This window comes from Salminus brasiliensis, chromosome 8 (assembly GCF_030463535.1).
Source record: "Salminus brasiliensis chromosome 8, fSalBra1.hap2, whole genome shotgun sequence".
Taxonomy (NCBI): Eukaryota; Metazoa; Chordata; class Actinopteri; order Characiformes; family Bryconidae; genus Salminus; species Salminus brasiliensis.
Window position 1 is genome coordinate 7,960,189 of NC_132885.1, and position 20,978 is coordinate 7,981,166.

At 38.9% G+C, this 20,978-nt stretch overlaps 1 long non-coding RNA gene across 1 annotated transcript; it reads right to left on the reverse strand.

Moving 5' to 3' along the window:
- Window positions 1-3,862: 3,862 nt before the first annotated feature.
- LOC140560535 (uncharacterized) lies at window positions 3,863-16,110 on the reverse strand. Its single transcript, XR_011979974.1, has 5 exons — window positions 16,084-16,110; window positions 8,157-8,462; window positions 6,777-6,821; window positions 5,584-5,706; window positions 3,863-4,320 (listed from the first exon to the last, which is right to left on the reverse strand). It is a non-coding gene; the product is annotated as an uncharacterized lncRNA (long non-coding RNA).
- Between the last annotated feature and the right edge of the window lie 4,868 nt (window positions 16,111-20,978).

Below are 20,978 nucleotides of genomic sequence, written 5' to 3' on the forward strand. Positions count from 1 at the left end.
ATTACAGGCCTCTCTCATCTTTTTAAGTGGGAGAACTTGCACAATTGGTGACTGACTAAATACTTTTTTCCCCACTGTAGCTCTAAGTTTAGACTCTACTAAAAAGAAGTCAGTAAGGTGACCACTCTACTATTCACCCAAGAACTCTCGGAAGAGGAGGGTCTTCAGTCTGTGTTTGAAGACAGTGAGTGTTGGACTCTGTTGTTCGGACACAAAGGGGAAGTTCAGTCCCCCACTTCGGTGCAGGACAGAAAAATGTCTGGACGCTCGTTTTCCATGGATTTTGAGGGATGGCAGGTCGAGCTGAGCCGTACTCGAAGCTGGAAGGGCTCTCGGTGCAGATCGGCTTTTGACCATTGCCATCAAGTACAGAGGGGCTGGTCCATTCCTGGTTTCATAGGCCAGAGTCAGGGTTCTGAATCTGATGCGGGCAGCAGCTACAGGAAGCCAGTGAAGAGAGAACGCAGCAGTGGAGAGACAAGGCACTTCAGTTTATTATACAAATAAACAGCAGCTGATGTGGGCAGTGGTGGCTCAGCAGTCAGAGCACCGGGCTGTTGATGACAGGGCTCTTCACCCTCTCTGCTCCCGGGGCGCCGCAGCAATGGCTGCCCACCGCCCCAGGCACGTGTGCTCACTGTCACTGTGTGTGTTTGATCACTAGTGTGTGTGTGTGTGTTCACTGCACAGATGTGTTAAGGGCGGAGGCCAAATTTCATCTGTGTCCAACACTAATGGTTGTCCTGTCTTGTCAAAGTAGACATACATATCAGGGTAGAGAGATAAATAAACAAATAAATAAATGTAGTTAAGATCTTGTGAACTAAAGAACAAAGCTTGGTTCTCTGCACCCAGCCAGTGTGGATGGATTCCTTTAGCAGCAGCTCACCTGATTTACCATCATTAAGCAGTAATTTACCAAACAGGGTGTTGGAGGAGAACTCTAAATAATAATAATAATACAAGACACCATGAGGAGGAAAATTAAATGAATTATTTTTACAGGTATGTATATATATATATATATATATATATATGTGTGTGTGTGTGTGTGTGTGTGTGTGTATGTGTGTGTGTGTATTACTGCCCCTGCAGTAAAAAGAGCTTTCTTCAGTTGGGTAAGTAACAGTAATACCGCTGATGACGTATTTCTGCAGCTATTCACTTCTGTTTACTTGTCACGTCTTTTTATCATAACTGCACTGTCTAGCACTGCCTAGAAAAGGACAGTTTCCTCTTCTGAGTACTGGTTCCCCTTCAGGAACACTGTACAGAAAATAATGTACAAATACATCCTGGATTAAAGTGGGAAGTGTGTGAAACATGGAGAGTCCCTCATGTAAAAATGTTAACTAATGCACTCTAAATATAACCTGGGGCTTTCCACACATTAGTTCACCTCATCCAGTTAAGTTTGCACACTGTGTGTACAGAGGGGGTGTTAGGTGTGTAGGGGTTGAAGTGTTAAGTTCTCAGTACAGTGCGTTACACTGCATTCATATCATTGCAATCAGCAATAACTGCAATCATAGTTAAGCCTTAAATCATAAATCTTTTTTTTCTCTTTTAATAATATAATTTTTTTGTTCTGTTGTTGCTTTTATTTCCATATAGAAAGAACATGATATAGTGAGGCTAAACATTCATAAATATTTGTTATTATTTTGTTACAAGCTCATTATTTTGAACAAGAAAACATAAAAAAGTGTCATTGTACACTTCAGTCAATGTGTAAGCACTTTCTGTCAGAGAGGATCACAGAGCATCCAATAATAAAGGCAGCACAATCCTTTTTTTATTCAAAAGTAGAGCCATTTTTAATGAATTGTGGCCAAAGTTTAATGAAATTCCTGGAGTTCGGTACATGGAGGTGACAAACCATGAAAAAACATCAGAACCAAAACAGATGTAAACAGAAATAAGTCTTAAAGGTGCCCTAGAATAGAAAACTGTATTTATCCTGATGTTGTTGAACAATAAGAGGTCAGCAATGGTGTAGATTAAATGTTTTTATTTTTTGGGGACAATAAAGCTCTGGCTTTTTGCTTGACTGACAGACTTCTGACCACAATTTAATGTTCATTTATAAATATGGTGACAAACACACTCATCCCCTTTTTTCTATCACCTAATAAAATAATACCAATACATGCCATATGAACAGTGAGGATATTGGTAGGGACATGCCCCTATTGTCCCTATCCAATTTCACATCCTTGGACTTCTGTACAGGGAAGTGACAGACCGTGAACCTCAAACACTGTTGTTTCTTCATTAAAAAGAACATCCAGCAGAACCAAAACAGAGCTGTGAAACAAGCCAATTTCAAAACCCTTAAAACTGTTACATCACAGTCTTGACTCATTTTATAGCCACCCATTACATACACCCAACATACATACATGCAACCAAAGTCCTTATACTCTGTGGCCACCAGACAGAAATTTCCAGTCCACTCTCTGAATGAGGTTTCAAAATCGTGCTCATAAAACCTCATAAATATTTTGGAGTTTGGCACAAAACCTAATAGTCTAAATGCTAGCGTTAGGCTGACCAGAGGAAGTCAGGGGACAGAGGACACAGAAAGGACATCGAAGGACAGTAATTCTATCTGGTAACAAAATGAAACTTTTTATTTTTTTGCTATTTGTTACAAAATTTACGCTGTTACGCTGCAAAGCTGGGCTAAGCTAGGCTAAGCTATGCTATGCGGCTCCTGTAATTAGTAAACCACCTAATCAGAGCCAGCCCTCTGCGAAATTGCATAGTAGTGCATGCTACAATCAAGGGCAAAATAACAGGGTGGAAACAATTTTACCCCAACAACAGTCACATACTTACTACTATACCTCCAGTATTCCAGTATTCAAGTCTACAAGCCAACTTCTGAGAATAGGTTAGCGAGAAAGTGTTCAGAGGAAATGGTCAGCCAGTCAGACTCGATGCCAATGTTGAGCTCAAAACCTACTGACTTAGAACACGCTTGTTATCTCGGTGCCTATCTAGAGTTGTGGACACATATCCGGTAGTGTGAGCTGTAGTTTATGAGTGACAGGCTGTTTGTATTTGTATTAAAACAGAATGTGGCATTACACTGCAGATGCTTAGATTATCCACAAAATAGCTGATTATCTTTATCCTTTAAAGGGCTCATATCCTACATGTTATTGTATTGTATTATTTTACAATGTTTAAATGGCTCGTTCCAAAACCATCATTCATTTCCATACAACCGTTTTCTTATTCAACCTCTTTATTTTTTAGAATTAAACAGACAGTTTAGTTCATTTCAGACTGATATTACATAAAAGAAGCACCCAGCGCTGAAAGACTGCTGAGAACTGCGGCATCAGTGGGCGGGGCTAAACTGTAGTAGGCTGAATAGGCTTGAGATATGTTCAAAAGTGGGTTCTTGTGACATCAAAGAAACAATGATTTCAAAGCATTGCCATATATGGACTGTATGGAGTGAACGGCATGATTTCAAACTTGACCAGTATTTACAAATTATGTTGAACATATTTTTAATAATGCTTGGGAAATTCATTTTTCCATGATAGAGGCTGTGATATAGCGTGGGTTTAAGTTCCTATATTTATACTTTTACATCAAATAAACATTAAAACCAAAAAAACAGTCACATGGAAATATTTACAAAAATCAAAAGAAAAGTGGATGCTCTGCTTAAGCAGTTGCCATCGGTTGCCAGTTGCCAGTGCTTTTCAATGTGTTTGTTATGGTATTCCATGTGGTTGCTATGGTGTTGCTATGTTTTCCATGATTGGAGACCTTTAAGGTTTGAGTTAAGTTTGGAGTTAGGATTAGCACAGACGTTAAAGGTGAGTGCACTATATCAGTCAGTGCAGCACAGTGCGGAAATACTAAAACAACGTGATCTGCGAAAGCCCACCACACATGCATAAACAACCATTTCCTGGCAACTGCACAACAAAGAGCAGGCCCTAAAAAAGGACTATACAACCACAGTGTCTGGTTTCAGTGCATGGTTATGGCATGCTGCAAAACGGGCATTTACAAATGGAAATGGAAAAAGTGGCACATCAACATGAGTAGGTTCGTAAAAGATTGCATCCATAGATTACATTTTATTTATATGAAGCCACTTATAAATCATGTCAATTCAAATGAGCATTTTTTGGTCAGTGCAGTGCATAGATGTAAGAGATATATATAGTCAATGTTCATATTTGAGTTCAGGACAGGTGGACTATTTCATCTGCTTCAGCTCTTTCGATTGTGTCCTTGATGTCTTTGGTCTTTGTTTTCTCAGGTACTCTATGTTGTTGTAAATAGATTCTTCTGGAAAAAGAAATAACTGTCAATCTGATATATTTTAAAGCATTTCTAATTACAGTGAAATGAAAAATTAGAACGTCCCATTAATAACTTTGTCTTTTTGTTAAATAATGAAACATCTGGACATTTGATCTTCGTTTACATCAATACAGAGAGATGGAGGAAATATAAGTAAACACATACAGTGGGGAAAAAAAGTATTTAGTCAGACACCAATTGTGCAAGTTCTCCCACCTAAAAAATGAGAGAGGCCTGTAATTGAACTCGGGCTATAGGTGAGGTCTACCTATGATGTCAATTACAGGCCTCTCTCATCTTTTTAAGTGGGAGAACTTGCACAATTGGTGACTGACTAAATTTACTTTTTTTAACGTATGTAAAATCTTTTATTCAATGTAATAAATAATTATTGTGCATATATATTACAAATGATACATGATTATTATAAATAATGAACATAAGCTGGCACACTGTACCTGATACCTAATTTTAGGTAATAGCAGGATTTCTTGGGCCATCAGCAACTGGAGCTTGAGAGAGCACAATTGGCCTTGTGATGCGATTAGTACTAACAAGTGGGTTGGGTAATTGCCTGAGCCCCGAGCCTGAGCCCAAGCCCAACCCCTCGATGAACTCGGGCCGGGTCAGAAAATGATCTGTGACATTTAAATGCTATTTTTGTTTTTATATATAAAGCTATGGCATGATAATCACAATATAGCAAAAAATTAAAAAAATAAAAAAAAATAAAAAAAGTAAAAAATCACACTGTGATTGTAAAAAAAAGTTTAAAGCACATGTTTTGAAACTTGACCTGGAGTGCTCTGTCCATTGATATCATTCTGAACAGATTTCAGTCATTTAAAAACTCAGAATTGTAGTTTAAAACATCACTTTTAACTATTTACTAAAAAAAATGTCTGGTTTAAATTAGGCTTGGGCTCATTGTGACAGTTTATGGGGCGGATCGGGGTGGACTCAAACAGGGTTGGGCTGGATGTTTTAATCCAAACTGGATCTAAGCTCTAATAGATTACATTTATTTTCAGGAAGCTCAAATGTCCAGATGTTTAAACATGTAAAAAACAACAGTCAAGCGTTGTCACTTTTACAGTTTGTTCCACATGGCTGTATACTGTATGTGGGGAACAGTATAAACCATAGTACTATGAAGCATTACCAAAACGTCACTGAGTAATGACTGTATGCTCAGCCGTGCAATGACTCATAGTTCAGTGTGTGCACAAGAACTAGAATTCGACTAACCTGAGGTTCTGCATTTCTTTCTGCACTTGAGAATGAGTGTTATTACTCCACCAAGCAGAACCAAAGCAAGGAGCCCCAGCCCTACTGGCAGTGCAATATGGGCAATGATGTCAGGTTGAGAAACTGGAGGGAACAGAACAGAGAGATAACCTGCAACCGCTGTATGAAACCTAGGTACAAGAGAGTCATTTAATTCCTAATCTAGATTTTATAATCAGTAAATGATAGATACACTGACTGGCCACTTTATTAGAAACCTCTTATAGCACCACCCTGCTGATCTAAAGGTAGAGGCTGCATCCTAATTTAAATTACATTTAACATTTAAGGTATTTAGCAGAAGCTCTTTTATTAAGAATGACTTACATACTAATACTATAAGGTATAGTATACTATAAGGTACAGTACTACATCCTAATGCTATAAGGTATAGTATACTATAAGGTACAGTACTACATTCTAATACTATATGATATAGTATACTATAAGGTACAGTACTACATCCTAATACTATAAGGTATAGTATACTATAAGGTACAGTACTACATTCTAATACTATATGATATAGTATACTATAAGGTACAGTACTACATTCTAATACTATAAGGTATAGTATACTATAAGATACAGTACTATATTCTAATATTATAAGGTATAGTATACTATAAGATACAGTACTATATTCTAATATTATAAGGTATAGTATACTATAAGATACAGTACTATATTCTAATATGATAAGGTATAGTATAGTGGAAGGTACAGTACTACACGCTAATACTATAAGGTATAGTATACTATAAGACGTGAGTAGCTCCTCCCTATAAAAGTATATATCTTGGATATTTGAGTATACCCAACTTTGACACTTTTATCTATACTAAATTCTCCATACTCCCCAGAGTTGTGGTTTGAGAATAGAAGGATGTAGGGTTAAAAGTCTACCTCACAGCCAGCCAGTTTCTGACCACAGAACCAGTCTTGGCTGGATGTTTTTTACCGGTGGACCACCCCTAACTCTTAGCATCTTTGCCCTGCATGATTCACTCAAACCAACACCACACACAGCCACGAAAACAGCCTCTACCTAGTATACATATATGGTGGACCTCTAAGGTAGGTAGAGGTCATGAAGTTGTCCGAGAGTAAAAGACAGAGGTAGGAGAAGTGGAAAGTATATGAGGAAAAGTTACCTGGTGCATTTGTGGAGATAGGACTCCAGGGCTGCTCTTTTTCTTCTGTAAGAAAGGAATCTCGTTAATGAGAGCATGGTGTCTGGTATGATACAAGCTTACTTTAACCAGTTTCAGACTGTGTAGCTTTCACTTGCTAGCTACATGCTGAGCAACATATATCAAGGAAAGATGTCCAACAAACAGCCTAAAGGAAAAGATCTGACAAACAAAATCCAAGAAGAACTGATTAATTAGTTAGTGCTTAGATCAGGTGAAGGTAAAAACACCGGTAAACACAACATGAGGATGTTGCTCTGTTCCTGCTGGATAGGTGGGTAACATTCACTTAATTTACTCTGTGATGTTTTATCTCGTTTGCAAATGTTTGTGATAGACAATCACAACAGGTTTGCTCAGCAGCCGAATTGTACCACCAGTTTCATAGCTAAATCTAAAGCGGATGACTTGCCACGATGTTGCTTTCTCTTACGTTAAATCATGGTATTTGATCGTACGACATGTGGGAAGGGTATTATGGCCATTAGGATTTGTACATCTGTGTCAGCAATGGATACAACTTAAAATAGCGAAATATATTCATTTATAGCTCCAAATATTTGGACATACAGTATTTGTAGAGATTTTAGGCTATTCATTGTGAAATTCTGTGACAATGTAAACAACTGTCCAAAAGCACATAGTCACAAGAAAACAGCAAAACTGGAAATACAAGGGGCAATGATCTGATATTTGTCTCAAACTCTTAAAAATAAAGGTGCTTTAAATGGTTCTGATGCCCCCAGTTGTGAGTCTTGGTTCCTCCCAAGGTTTCTTCCTCTGGCTCTGAGGGAGTTTGACCTTGCCACTGTTGCCTTTGGCTTGCTCACCGGGGGTTTTACGTTTTTATGTCTTGTTTATTTTTTGTCCTCTTACTGATTATAAAATGAAATTTGATTTGATTAGATTTTTTGAGCAATGTTATACAACAACCACTTTGGGTTTCCATAAAGAACAAGGTGTGTAAGTATGAAGAACCATAACTCGATTTGAAAGTGCTTAATCAATTTTAAGGTTCTTTAAAATTACATATTTCTGTTACAAAGCTGGTTCTCAATGGAACCAACAATTCTTCTTCTATGGCATCACTCAAAGAACCGTTTGAAGCACCTTTCTTTTTAAGAGTGCAGGGAAATAAAAATCCTCCAGGCTTGAGGATGGGCTGTTCCCCGTGCTGGTGCCAAACACCACCACTAGTCATGACCTCGTCAGCCTGGCCCACATGGTCAACCGTAAAGAAACTGTAACATGCGACAGAGAAGAGTCCAGGCATCCTGTGTTTTAGGAGATCAGTTCTGATTTCATCTAAACGTCAACAAATGGTGAGACAGAACAACTTGCCTGAGGGTGGAGTCAAAGAGATAATGTGTGTTTTTATTGTACCATCTTGGAAAATGATCTTCAAACTGTAATTCCCAAAGTCTTCAGGCTGGAAATCCTTGATGCAGATTGAGCCGTTGTTTATGAATTCAGTTCTATTCCTCTGGGAAAATATTTCAGTTTTATGATTAAGTTCAATAATAGCCAGCAGTTTGTTTTCCTGCTTCCATTCAACTGAGGTGACGTTGGATCCATGTAGCACATCTGGCAGATGAAACACAAAGGTTTTTCCCGGCACCACAGAAATGGAAGTGTGAACTGTTGCACCTTTAAGGAGAAATTCAAAGGTAAAACAATGAGTTTCACAAAGAACAGCAGACACAATAGACCACTGGACATTAATACGGCTATATTTTGGTGTTTGCTTGTTTTTTCAAACTAAAAAGAAGCTCAGACTACCCATAAACCCAACCCATATCATTTTCAGGACCTGTACTCATTGGTTTAAACATCTGGAGGCTCATCAGTTTGAACGTGTAGAGACATTTACATTACATTTGTAGCATTTAGCTGACGCTCTTATCCAGAGCGACTTATAAAGTTACTTGTATTGCAGAGATGGGCCAATGCAGACTATACCTGTCTCATAAAAGTACATATCAAAGAATTTCTACAGATCCCTCCTGTCTTTATATATTCTATATTTTGTGTATATTTTGTTTGTTTTTATATAACTTTATTTTAATATGTTTAGTATGTATATAGTTTTGTCCTCCTGTAGAGTATCAACCTGAGCCTCACCACAAAGTATTTCAATGCATAAATGTCCTGACATGTTGTGCAAACGACAAATAATCCTGAAACTTAAAACTTGATGGAGTGTTAGGAGTCTTGCCCAAAGATTTGTATTGTACAAGTATTGGTGGAGCTCACCAAGAGTGGGAATTGAACCCTGATCTCTCACATGGTGTAATAGTTCATGGCAGCTAGTGGTTTTATCTGTTGCATCACACCAACCACCACTAGAGAGTAGTTGAAGAAAAGATTTTTAGAAGAGGAAGGTTTCTTGAAGGTTCTGTATGGCACATTGAGAGGTTTTTTCACAGTTTCAAACTGAAAAAAACTAAAGTTCCTCAAAGATCTTGCTACTTTAACAATGTGGATAACCTAGAATGTTCACACTTTTTCTTGTCTGACGCTGAGGCCTGGTTTGAGAACCACCGTGCTTTAACATTTCTACTTTAGTTGGTCCACCATCCAAACAATATCTGGTCAGAAGGTCCTGTGTTCAGAAACTGAACCAATTAAGCATGAACATGACAAAAGATGGACTACAGACTACGCTGAAATTTATGTGCACTTTATGTGAAATTTATGTGATTATATTAGTTATATTATAATTATGTTGCACACCTGAGCAGAAGAACAGTCGTATGTGATGGTTTGGTAACTTCAATAATTTATAAATAGTTCTGACCAGAAGTGGATGGGTCCCCCTTGTGAGTCTTGGTTTCTTCTAAGGTTTCTTCCTCCAGCTCTGAGAACTGTTGCCTTTGACTTGCTACTACCCACCCGTTTGTAACTCCCTCTAGAATTAGTATAGCTAGTATAGACACTAGGATGGCAAGGACTTCTCCAAAACATGCAAAGCCAACCACTGCATCTTTTTGAACTGCTGTGGCTGCGGCACTGCCAGGCAGCCAACACGCTCAGAGGAAAACACTGGGTCCCCAGCTCCCCTACACCAGCTAACAAGTAATGCTAATTGTGCTCTCTTGGACTCCGGCCGCTGATGGCAGTGCCGCATAGCTTGGGTCAGTATGTTTATTTCTTGCTGATCGTCTGTGGTATTACTAAATTCTTGTAAAGTTACTACCCACCCATTTGTAACTCCTAGAACTAGCACTGCTCCTGACACTAGAAGGGTAGGTACTCCTAAATACATGCAAAGCCAGCCACTGCATCTTTTTGAACTTCTGTGGCTGCAGAACTGCCTTGCATTAAAACTCACAACCCTACAGTGGAAGCGCATTACACTGCTGAGCCACTCTGAGGCCCTGCTGAACGACTTGAAGGCCTTGCTGAACCACTCAGAGCTCCAAATAAATTTGATTAGATCATTTGAGATAGCTATGTGTGTACTTAACACTCTGTCATCTCTGCCCCCTCAATCATATTTATAAACATCCTTTGGCCTTAACCACATCCTCCTAAGGACCTCCAATCAGACTTCACAGAGTGAGTGTGATTCTTCCTATTGACTCATGCATTATCTACATTTTCTACTTCTGTTCTTCATGCGCTGAAACAAAAACAGTTGTTCCACTCAGTATTATGAATTCGTTTAAGAATCAGACTATTTTCTTTATTCAGTCTAATTACCTACATCTGGGAAAAGTTAATTGTTGTCATATTTCCAGCTCCAGACATTAAGGTTTTTATTTGGTCTGATCCTAATGTAATAGGTACCATCTACAAGAGGTTAATCTTGAGTAATGAAAGTGGCCACTATAATATCCAGTAGAACAAACTACAAAAGATGAAAACTAAAAAGGGAGGTAACCTACAAGGAAAAACAAGATACTGATAGTAATTAACCCCTTGAACCCTTGGTTTATTATGCAGTTATTAATTCTAATTGACGTGAATTACTTCTTAACTGTTAGATTTGGCATAACTTGTGGTATAACTTGAGTCCCACAGGGTTCTATTTTAGGGCCCATGAAACTGATGTTAATTATGACAGTAGATTTGATCTACGCTCAAATCTACATTGTTTTAGATGTACAGTGGGGAAAAAAGTATTTAGTCAGTCACCAATTGTGCAAGCACTTAAAAAGATGAGAGAGGCCTGTAATTGACATCATAAGTAGACCTCAACTATGAGAGACAAAATGAGAAAATACATTCTGAAAATCACATTGTCTGATTTTTAAAGAATTTATTTGCAAATAATGGTGGAAAATAAGTATTTGGTCACCTACAAACAAGCAAGATGTCTGGCTGTCACAGACCTGTAACTTCTTCTTTAAGAGGCTTCTCTGTCCTCCACTCATTACCTGTATTAATGGAACCTGTTTGAACTTAACAGTATAAAAGACACCTGCCCACAACCTCAAACAGTCACACTCCAAGCTCCACTATGGTGAAGACCAAAGAGCTGTCGAAGGACACCAGAAACAAAACTGTAGACCTGCACCAGGCTGGGAAGACTGAATCTGCAATAGGCAAGCAGCTTGGTGTGAAGAAATCTACTGTGGGAGCAATAATCAGAAAATGGGAGACCTACAAGACCACTGCTAATCTCCCTCCATCAGGGGCTCCACGCAAGATCTCAGCCCGTGGGGTCAAAATGATCACAAGAACGGTGAGCAAAAATCCCAGAACCACACGAGGGGACCTAGTGAATGACCTGCAGAAAGCTGGGACCAACGTTACAAAGGCTACCGTCAGTAACACACTACGCCGCCAGGGACTGGGCAGTGCCAGACGTGTTCCCCTGCTTAAGCCAGTACATATCCGGCCGCGTCTGAAGTTTACTAGAGAGCATTTGGATGTTCTGGAAGAGTATTGGGAGAGTGTCTTATGGTCAAATTAAACCAAAGTAGAACTGTTTGGTACAAAAACAACTCGTTGTGTTTGGAGGAGAGTGAATGCTGAGTTGCATCCAAAGAACACCATACCAACTGTAAAGCATGGGGGTGGCAACATCATGCTTTGGGGCTGTTTCTCTGCAAAGGGACTAGGACGACTGGTCCGTGTACATGAAAGAATGAATGGGGCCATGTATTGTGAGATTTTGAGTGCAAACCTCCTTCCATCAGCAAGGGCACTGAAGATGAAACGTGGCTGGGTCTTTCAGCATGACGATGATCCCAAGCACACTGCCAGGGCAACAAAGGAGTGGTTTCGTAAGAAGCATTTCAAGGTCCTGGAGTGGCCTAGCCAGTCTCCAGATCTCAACCCCATAGAAAACCTTTGGAGGGAGTTGAAAGTCCGTGTTGCCCGTCGACAGCCCCAAAACATCACTGCTCTAGAGGAGATCTGCATGGAGGAATGGGCCAACATACCAGCAATGATGTGTGCCAACCTTGTGAAGACTTACAGAAAACGTTTGACCTCTGTCATTGCCAACAAAGGATATATAACAAAGTATTGAGATGAACTTTTGTTATTGACCAAATACTTATTTTTCACCATTATTTGCAAATAAATTCTTTAAAAATTAGACAATGTGATTTTTAGAAATTTTTTTCTCATTTTGTCTCTCATAGTTGAGCTCTACCTATGATGTCAATTACAGCCTCTCTCATCTTTTTAAGTGGGAGAACTTGCACAATTGGTGACTGACTAAATACTTTTTTTCCCACTGTAGATTTGAGGGTGAAAATGTGTAGGTTCTATCCTATTTTATTTTCTACTTAGGTATATTTTGAATTAATAATTTTTCTTTTGTAGAAACCATCCTTCCTTCAGCGTCAGCTTTTTAACCCGTTAATACCACAAGGCTTTTTACACACTAAGGTGTATTACTAAGTAACTACATATGTACATATGTATACATATATATATATATATATATATACACAAACACACACACACAGACACGCACTATTTCATCTGTGTATATATATTTGTATATTTGTATTTTTTTTTTGCTTATATTTCTATATTTTCATATTTTTATATTTTATTCTTTAACTTAAATGTAACTTATTCTATTTGTTTTTTTCATTTTATTTTTCTTTTGCATTTTTGCACTTTACTTCATTAAGTTAAGGTTTAGTTAAGTTTAAATGTAGATTTTTATTGTATAGCTTGATGTGGGCAGACTGTCATAAAAGCATTTCACTGCAAGTTATACTGTGTATGACTATGTATGTGACAAATAAAATTTGATTTGATTTGATTTTAACTACAGGGACTACAAGGACTACTATTCTTTGGTAAGAGAAGTTTGTAATAACACTTGTGGCCTGCTGGCAGACCATAGGCTTTTAGGAGGTTAACAGATGGTTTGATATTTGCATTTGGATTTGATTTGATTGGATTTGATGGTATTTTATGAAATGTATTCTTCTTCTTTAGACATATGGAATATAACCAATGCCACTGGCAGCAACACAACCCAAAATCATGTTTCACAGTTGGTAAGGTGTTTTTTTTTCTTCTTTTTACTCCAAGCATAACTTTGTGAAAAGTAGCCAAGGATGCCTATTCTGACTTTATCAGCCCACAGCACTTTTCAAAACTGGTTTCTGGTTTCTTTAGATGGTTAGTAGCTGATGTTGAGTTTTCTGACAGGGTTGCAATGAAGGTTAAGGCTTTTTTTCCCTATATCTTCCAAAGAAACAAAAGAGAAACGGTGCACCACCCGCTTGGACTTGGAAATCTAAACTTCCATGCAGGTTTTTGGCAGTCATTTGGGGATTTTGGATTTGTCAATTTTCCAAGGTATTACCAGGTGGTCAATAATCTGCCAAGTTCACTCATCTATACATCAATCTGAGTGGGGTAGGATATGACATGCCACTCTCAGTAGAAATAAAAGCATCGCACCATGTTTTTATGTCGTGTTTGGACTTGTGGTGAATCCTTTTGCATACTTGCATGACATGGTGGTAGAAATGTAAACATCTGGGTCCAGTATACACTGAACAGCCATAACATTAGTAGGTAAACTGAAAAACATTGATTATATTCATCTACAGTGGCATCTGTCAAGGGGTGGATATATTAGGCAGCAAGTGAACAGTCAGTTCTTGAAGATGATGTTGATGTTAGACTGGGCAAGCAAAATAATCTGAGCCACTTTGACAAGAACTGTGATGGATTGGTCAGACTACTGGGTCAGAACATGTCCAAAACATCCAGCAAGTATTGTGGGGTGTATATGCAGTGGTCAGCACCTACCAAAAGTACTCCAAGAAAGGACAACCAGATGAAATGAATAAACACTGAGCACACATTTAACCTTTGCCAAGCCCTCATAAGCTGTTGTTGGGCCAGGCTGTAAGGATACACCCTAGTGTATACCCTAGTGATATGTCTGTACATTAGCAGGAAGATCAGTGAGACTCCTTGCACCAGCATGCAAGCAGTTTTAATCTCATCTTAATCTTATCTTGATCTCTACAAACAACATACATTCCACATATTAAAATTCCTCTCCAACCGCAAGATTTAAAAAATTGGCTCATCTTCTTATAACCTTCCTCTGCCATGTGGGCATTAGTTACTTTCACTATCAGTTGTTTAGAGGAGCCCATGGTTTCCAAGTGTAAGTACAAGGTTTGACGAGTCAGAGAACTTATTAAGCTTGGACATTTGCTTCACCTGGATGTTTCTACCTACACATGGTGACATACCTAATGTCTGGTTTGCCCATCAAGGTACGAGACTTGTCAAGACAATGTGAGCCTTGGCAAAGCTTAGAGTGTCCATACTTTTGCATAGGCTACAATGATGAAACTATTTATTCTCTGTTGTAAAACACAGGGTTTAGGGTGAAGAGTTGCTGAAATTATTGTGTTTCAGATTCCTTATTCACAAATACCAGGTATGGAAAGAATGTTCATCCAATAATAGAATTAAATCCAATAACATAGACTAAAACAGACTGTACACAAACAAACTGTAAGTAAAAGGATGTGCACTGGAGATTGTGTCACTACAGTTAAGTCTAATAGAACTAAGAAACATATATAAAGTGTGTGGGCAAAATATTGGGACACCTGCTCATTCATTGTTTCCTCTTAAATCAAAAGTATTTAAAAAGAGTATCCTGCTTTTGTTGGAGTAACTGTCTCTACTGTCCAGGGAAGAAGGCTTCCTACTAGACATTGGAGGAACATTGCTGTGAGAATGTGATTGCAATGACAATAGAGTTAGTAAGGTCAAGATGTTGGATGATCACCACCCCAACTCATCCCCAATTCCCCAACTCATCCCAAAAGTACTGGATGGAGCACCACCATCATTCCAGAGAACACAGTTCTTCCACTGCTCCACTGCTCAATGCTGGGGGGCTTTATACCCATCTAGCCCACACCTGGCATTAGGCAGCATGGTGCCAATAGGTTCATGTTTATCTGCTCCACAGAGTCCTAGTCTATTGGCAGTACTTCTCTACAGGGACTAGAAAAGCTGTGTGTGTGTATGTGTTCATTAGAAGGGGTGTCCACAAACATTTGGACATACAGCATACATGTATATACAGTATAAACCTTTATGAGTTTGAGTAGCCACTAAAGCTAATTATTAATTACAGTAAAAAGGCATTGGCCCAAGTCTTAGCATTAGACTGTAGGTTTTTTGAGGTCTTAAATTCTGAGCACATGAGGCAGCTCATTTATTTTTAGGCACAGAATAAATGTCTCTGAATGTTGTAATGCAGCCACAGTCACGAACACGACACACTGATGCACTGTCATCTAAAAATACTGTAAAAAAAACCCTAGTATCTCCAAAACGGCAACTTTACAGGAGAAGAAAAAACCTTCTTAGCTTTCAGCTGAAGTTGATGTGAATGATTTTATTCCAGGTCTATTAGTCCATTCATCATGAAATTTTGACACAATGTTAAGAACAACTGCCAGATTCACATTATGTCAAAAAGTAAAAACGAGAAAAATGGAGATACATGTTTTTTTTTTATATGTCACAGCGACAATAGCTTGAGTCAACAGCACAAAATATGGTCACCAAATACATTGACATAATTAAATAAGTAAATCTGTGTGTGTGTGTGTGTGTGTGTGTGTGTGTTTTGTCTGTAGCTGCTCTGCTCTGTTTAATTTGTAAATAATTCTTCTAGATAATCAGACCAATAGAACTGCTCTAAATGACTTGTAATAAACTTTTATTTTCCATTGACTTCCATTCAAAGTTAAAAACGTGCTCCTGTAAAGTCACCATACATATGTTGTATAAAAAAAAACTGGCTCACCTGTAATTGGGAGAAAAAGAGTGAAGATGATAACCATGTGTTCATTAATCTTCATCTTTGAGGCTCAGCATTCTAAAGTTCTGGCTTCTGATGGCACATCCTCTTCTAGCACAAGTTTCCTCCACTGTGTGAAACAGAGGAAAACCTCCACTTGCTGTGAGAATGTGGGGCACTCAGTTCCGCTTCTGTGGTATTCTTTGTGCTGGTTATCATTCATGTGTATTATCTTATGGCGCTTATCTCTCTCTCTCTCTCTCTCTCTCTCTCTCTCTCTCTGTGTGTGTGTGTGTGTGTGTGTGTGTGTGTGAGAGAGAGAGAAAGAAAAGGTTAAGGAGATAAACATCAGTTTCTTACTGCCACCAGCAGGAGAAACAGAGATGAAACACAACAACAGTCCAGTTAATGCTGCATGCACAAACACACACACACACACACTTACACATGTTTATTTTTTACAGTTGCAGGTTGTGTGTCCCGTACAAGCATATAGAGCACTCGTGTTTAACACAAAAGAGCAAATGATAAACAACGATTTAAAACAAAAAAACAATTGGAGGAAAAAATAGAAAAACCTAAAGCTTGCTGGGACACTGGTATTGGCACCCTTACCATTAAATTACTATGGAAACACATTTTGACTCGCGTGTGGTAAATCAAAAATAATTGAATAAAATAAAATGATTCGGTGCCCATGTGACATGAATTAGCCAATGAATGATGACTTCAGTGTTTTAAAAAGCCACACGTTAGACCCTGTTCCTGTGTCACAATGGTGAAGACAAAGGAGCTGTCTGGGGGCATCAGAAGTGCTATTATTAGCAAACACAAGACTTCCAAAGGGTATAAGGCCATCTCCAAAAACCATGGTATCCCAGTTTCAGTGGTGTGCAATGTTATTAAGAGGTTTGCCAAGCATTGAACCGTCAAGAACCTCCCTGGACGTGGAGGAAAGAGGAAATTGAAGTTTTCGAAGGTTGGTGCGAATGGTGGAAAAAACACCACGCCATACATCCAATGGCCCGAAGGCCAACCTGGAACAGTCTAGGGTCATGGTTTCAACCAAGTACAAATCAAGTACCATACACAGCACACTAAACCAAGCATAGCTTTATGGCCGAAGGCCAAGGAAGAAACCATTGCTGAAAAAAATACATAAAGAGGAACGAGTGACCTTTGCCAAAGAGTCCCTTGACAAACCACAATCCTCCTAGGAAAATGTTCTGTGGACAGATGAAACAAAAATAGAGCTTTTTGGAAATGCAAAGCAACATTCTTTTGTACAGAAGGCTTTACAATGACACTTATAAGAACACCTACCAACAGTTAAGCATGGTGGAGGATCTATAATGCTGTGGGGTTGTTTTTCCTGTATCACAGGAATCATGAAATCAGAGCATTATCAAGAGATTTTAGAGCGAAATGTTCTACCTAGTGTAAGAAAACTTGGTTTGAGTTAAAGATCATGGGTCCTTCAGCAAAACAATGACCCAAAGCACACATCCAAAAGCACACAGGAATGCTTAAAGAGGAAATACTGGACTATTTTAAAATGGCCAGCAATAAGCTCTTACCTCAATCCCATCGAAAATCAGGGGTGAGCTGAAATCTGCCATTGGGAAAAAGAACCCTGCAAACATTCAAGAGATTGAACAAATGGCAAAGGAAGAGTGTGAGAAAATACCAGCTGAGAAGTGCAAGAAGCTTATAGATGGCTACAGGAAACAATAGGAGGCTGTCATCACTGCCAAAGGGTATGTAACCAAATATTAATAAGGGGTGTCTTTATTGCTGCACATGCTGTTTATTCTGTTTCTTCTTTAAAATTACAACATGTAAGCTGAAAAACAATGTTTTTTGTTGTATTACTTTGGATCCCCAATGAAAAAAGTCTGAAGATATAACTTTGGTACATTTCCATTTATTTGTGAAGATATTCTACAGGTTATGCAAAAAATGAAGGGGTGCCAGTAATGGTGAGTGGGACTGTAATATTCACACATGAAATTTAGGGCTTTACACTGTCTTATAATGAACAAACAGTTACTGTAAATAGATACAATTATTACATAAAATCTGTTGTAATAATAAACAAAGAGTGCAGCATAGATTCCATAGTAAACACACACACAAATCTAGTTTCAAACATCAAGATGGAAAAAAAACATGTGGTCCTTAGAAGGTCCATAAATTAGGTAAATACAACGTCAAATGAACAACACAAAACGCTGTGATGAACACCAAACACACAGCCATGTGTAAAAAACTAAGTACACCCATGAATACATCCATAGCTTGTAGAACTACCTTTAGCAGCAATAACTTAAAGTAATGCTTTTCTGTAAGGCTTTAACAGTCTCTCACATTGTTGACCCTCTCTGCTTCACAGTTCATTGAGGTTCTTTGTGGGAATTTATTTATGCACAGCTCTCTTATGGTTCCACCACAGCATTTCATGTGGGTTGAGGCCTTGTGAGGCACGGCCCACTACAACACCTTCATTCTTTTCTTTTTAAGCCATTTTTTGTACATGTGCTGCTCTGCTTGAGATCATTGTCATGTTGCATGACCCAATTTCTTAAAGCTTAAGTTGTTGGATAGATGGCCTTAAAGACTGCCAGGTGCCCAGCCTGTGGTTGCAAAACAAGCCCAAATCATCATCAACTCCTGCCTACCACTTTGCTACCTCAGATGCATCTTTTCAAACTTAAACCGTGCACCTATTTCCTTTTTAGAAAGAAGAGGCTTTGTCCTGGCCACCCTTCCAAACATACACGCCATACTTGAACTTAAACAGTTAATATGCTAACTGGGGTCTGTTGGTGGAGCTGGACTATTTTCAGTCCAGTAGTGACGCTCAGTTAAAAAACTCCAGCAGGACCACCACCACCATGTCAGTGTAGCTGCAGTGCTGAGAATGACCCACCGCCCAAATACTACCTGCTCTGTAGTGTGTGGTTCTATGGGCTTCTGACCATTGAAATACAGAGTGAAAGAAGGCTAACAAAGTATGCAGAGAAACAGAGGGACTACAGGTGGACTATTAAAACAGACTGTAGCATTAGGTGTGTGGCTTTTACTGCTGGTGTCACAATGGCTCCATCTTCTGGCCTAGTCCGGGTACTGCACTAGGCCTTATGTTTGGCCACACTTGTCTCAGCTGAAGGTCATTTTGTTCCACATAGGGCTCCTTTTACGTCATGTGTTTTCAGAGTCTCTTTGTGAAGTATTTGTGACCCTACATGAGTTCAGAGCCTTAGTATTATGTTGTGTTGACCCTTGTTTTGGAGTATGGAGCTGAACCTTGTCTATTTGCCTACCTGTGTTTTGACCCATACCTTCCCTGACTGTGAGATTTCCATTACAGGTCACATTGCTTTTTGAAAATCCATACAGTTCCCAGGCTCTCTGTTGTACTGTGTGTCAAAGTTTGCACTAAAGTTGTGTTCTCCATGGCCACAACCTTTATTTTTCAGAATTTAGTCTGGCAGGCTGTCAGCCCCATCTCACTGTTCCCTTCACTGCCTTCCCCAGCCAGCTGCCGTGCTCTTGTCTGGCTAGACCCGTCCAGCAGGTGGCAGATGCAATGCTTCATATCTCCTACTTCCAGTCTTTGCTGTCTTCACTGTCTTCTTCATCATCATCCTTTCAGTTAATTGATGTGATGCTAGTCTTCCTCTAGCTTGGTGGCTGCCTCCCACTTCTGACACCAATGTAGCTTTAGTGTAGAAGAATCAAGATGATGCATTCATGAACCTGTGATTCACTGAACATAGCTGAACACACACACACTTTGCAAAGTCAGTAACCACAAAAGATGACCAAAAGGTCATATATATATATATATATATATATATATATATATATATATATATATATATATACATAGATAGATATAGATAGATATATGTAGAGATAGATAGATAGATATAGATAGATATATATAGATATAGATAGATATGTAACAAAAGGAAACCACTGTGTCTTAGTAACACCCCTTTGGCAGATATCACAGCTTGGAAACACATTTCGTAGCAAGCATGTTTAAGATGCCCACAGACTTTACTCATCTACTAGTATTTGAAGTGGATCAGTGGACAGTTTTCAGCTTCAGGTTCTTAGCTGGCTGCATCACAGTTTTTTGCTTATATTTAAGCAATCAATTCTGTCATCTTTAAGATCTATGTATACTGTGTGATTGTATTGTAACATAAGGCCTATAATGGCCTAAGTAGACCTGAGTTGTAGGACTGTGGCAGTGGGTATATGTTAGGGTGGAAATACCTCTCAACTCATGCAGCTACAGTATGTTAATGGATATTAATACATACATGTTAACTCATTTAGCAAGATCAACAAATATAGCCTTAAGAGCCTTTATGACCCAATCATCTCCTTTCAGTTTAACATACAACTTAGGCGTACTTAACCCCCCCCAGCAACAACTGTGGATACATGGTGGACAAATATGGTCACCCTAGCATTTGGACCTATAGCATTTGGATATAGATCCAAATGCTAGGGTGACCATATTTGTACCCTGACATTGGACATTGGAGAATTCTCTTTGCCGAGTATTTTCAGCTCTTCTTTGGTTCGGGGCCTTGTTGAATTTGAATGCGTGACTGACTGCCATTCAAGGAATATCTATTTTTTCCCTTAGCCGTGTATTTTGGGATCATTATTTTACTGTAGGATGAAGCGCCACCCATTGAGGCACTTACTGAAACTTGAGCAGACAAGATGTTCCTCTACACCTCACTGCCCTACTGCTTTCAGCAGTTACACCATCAACAAAGAGAAGTGTGATAGTGCTTAGGACGGTCAAACTTTTCAAGGCCAAGACACCCCCACCACCAGGTTTCACAGATGAGGTGGTATGCTTTGAAATGCGGGCG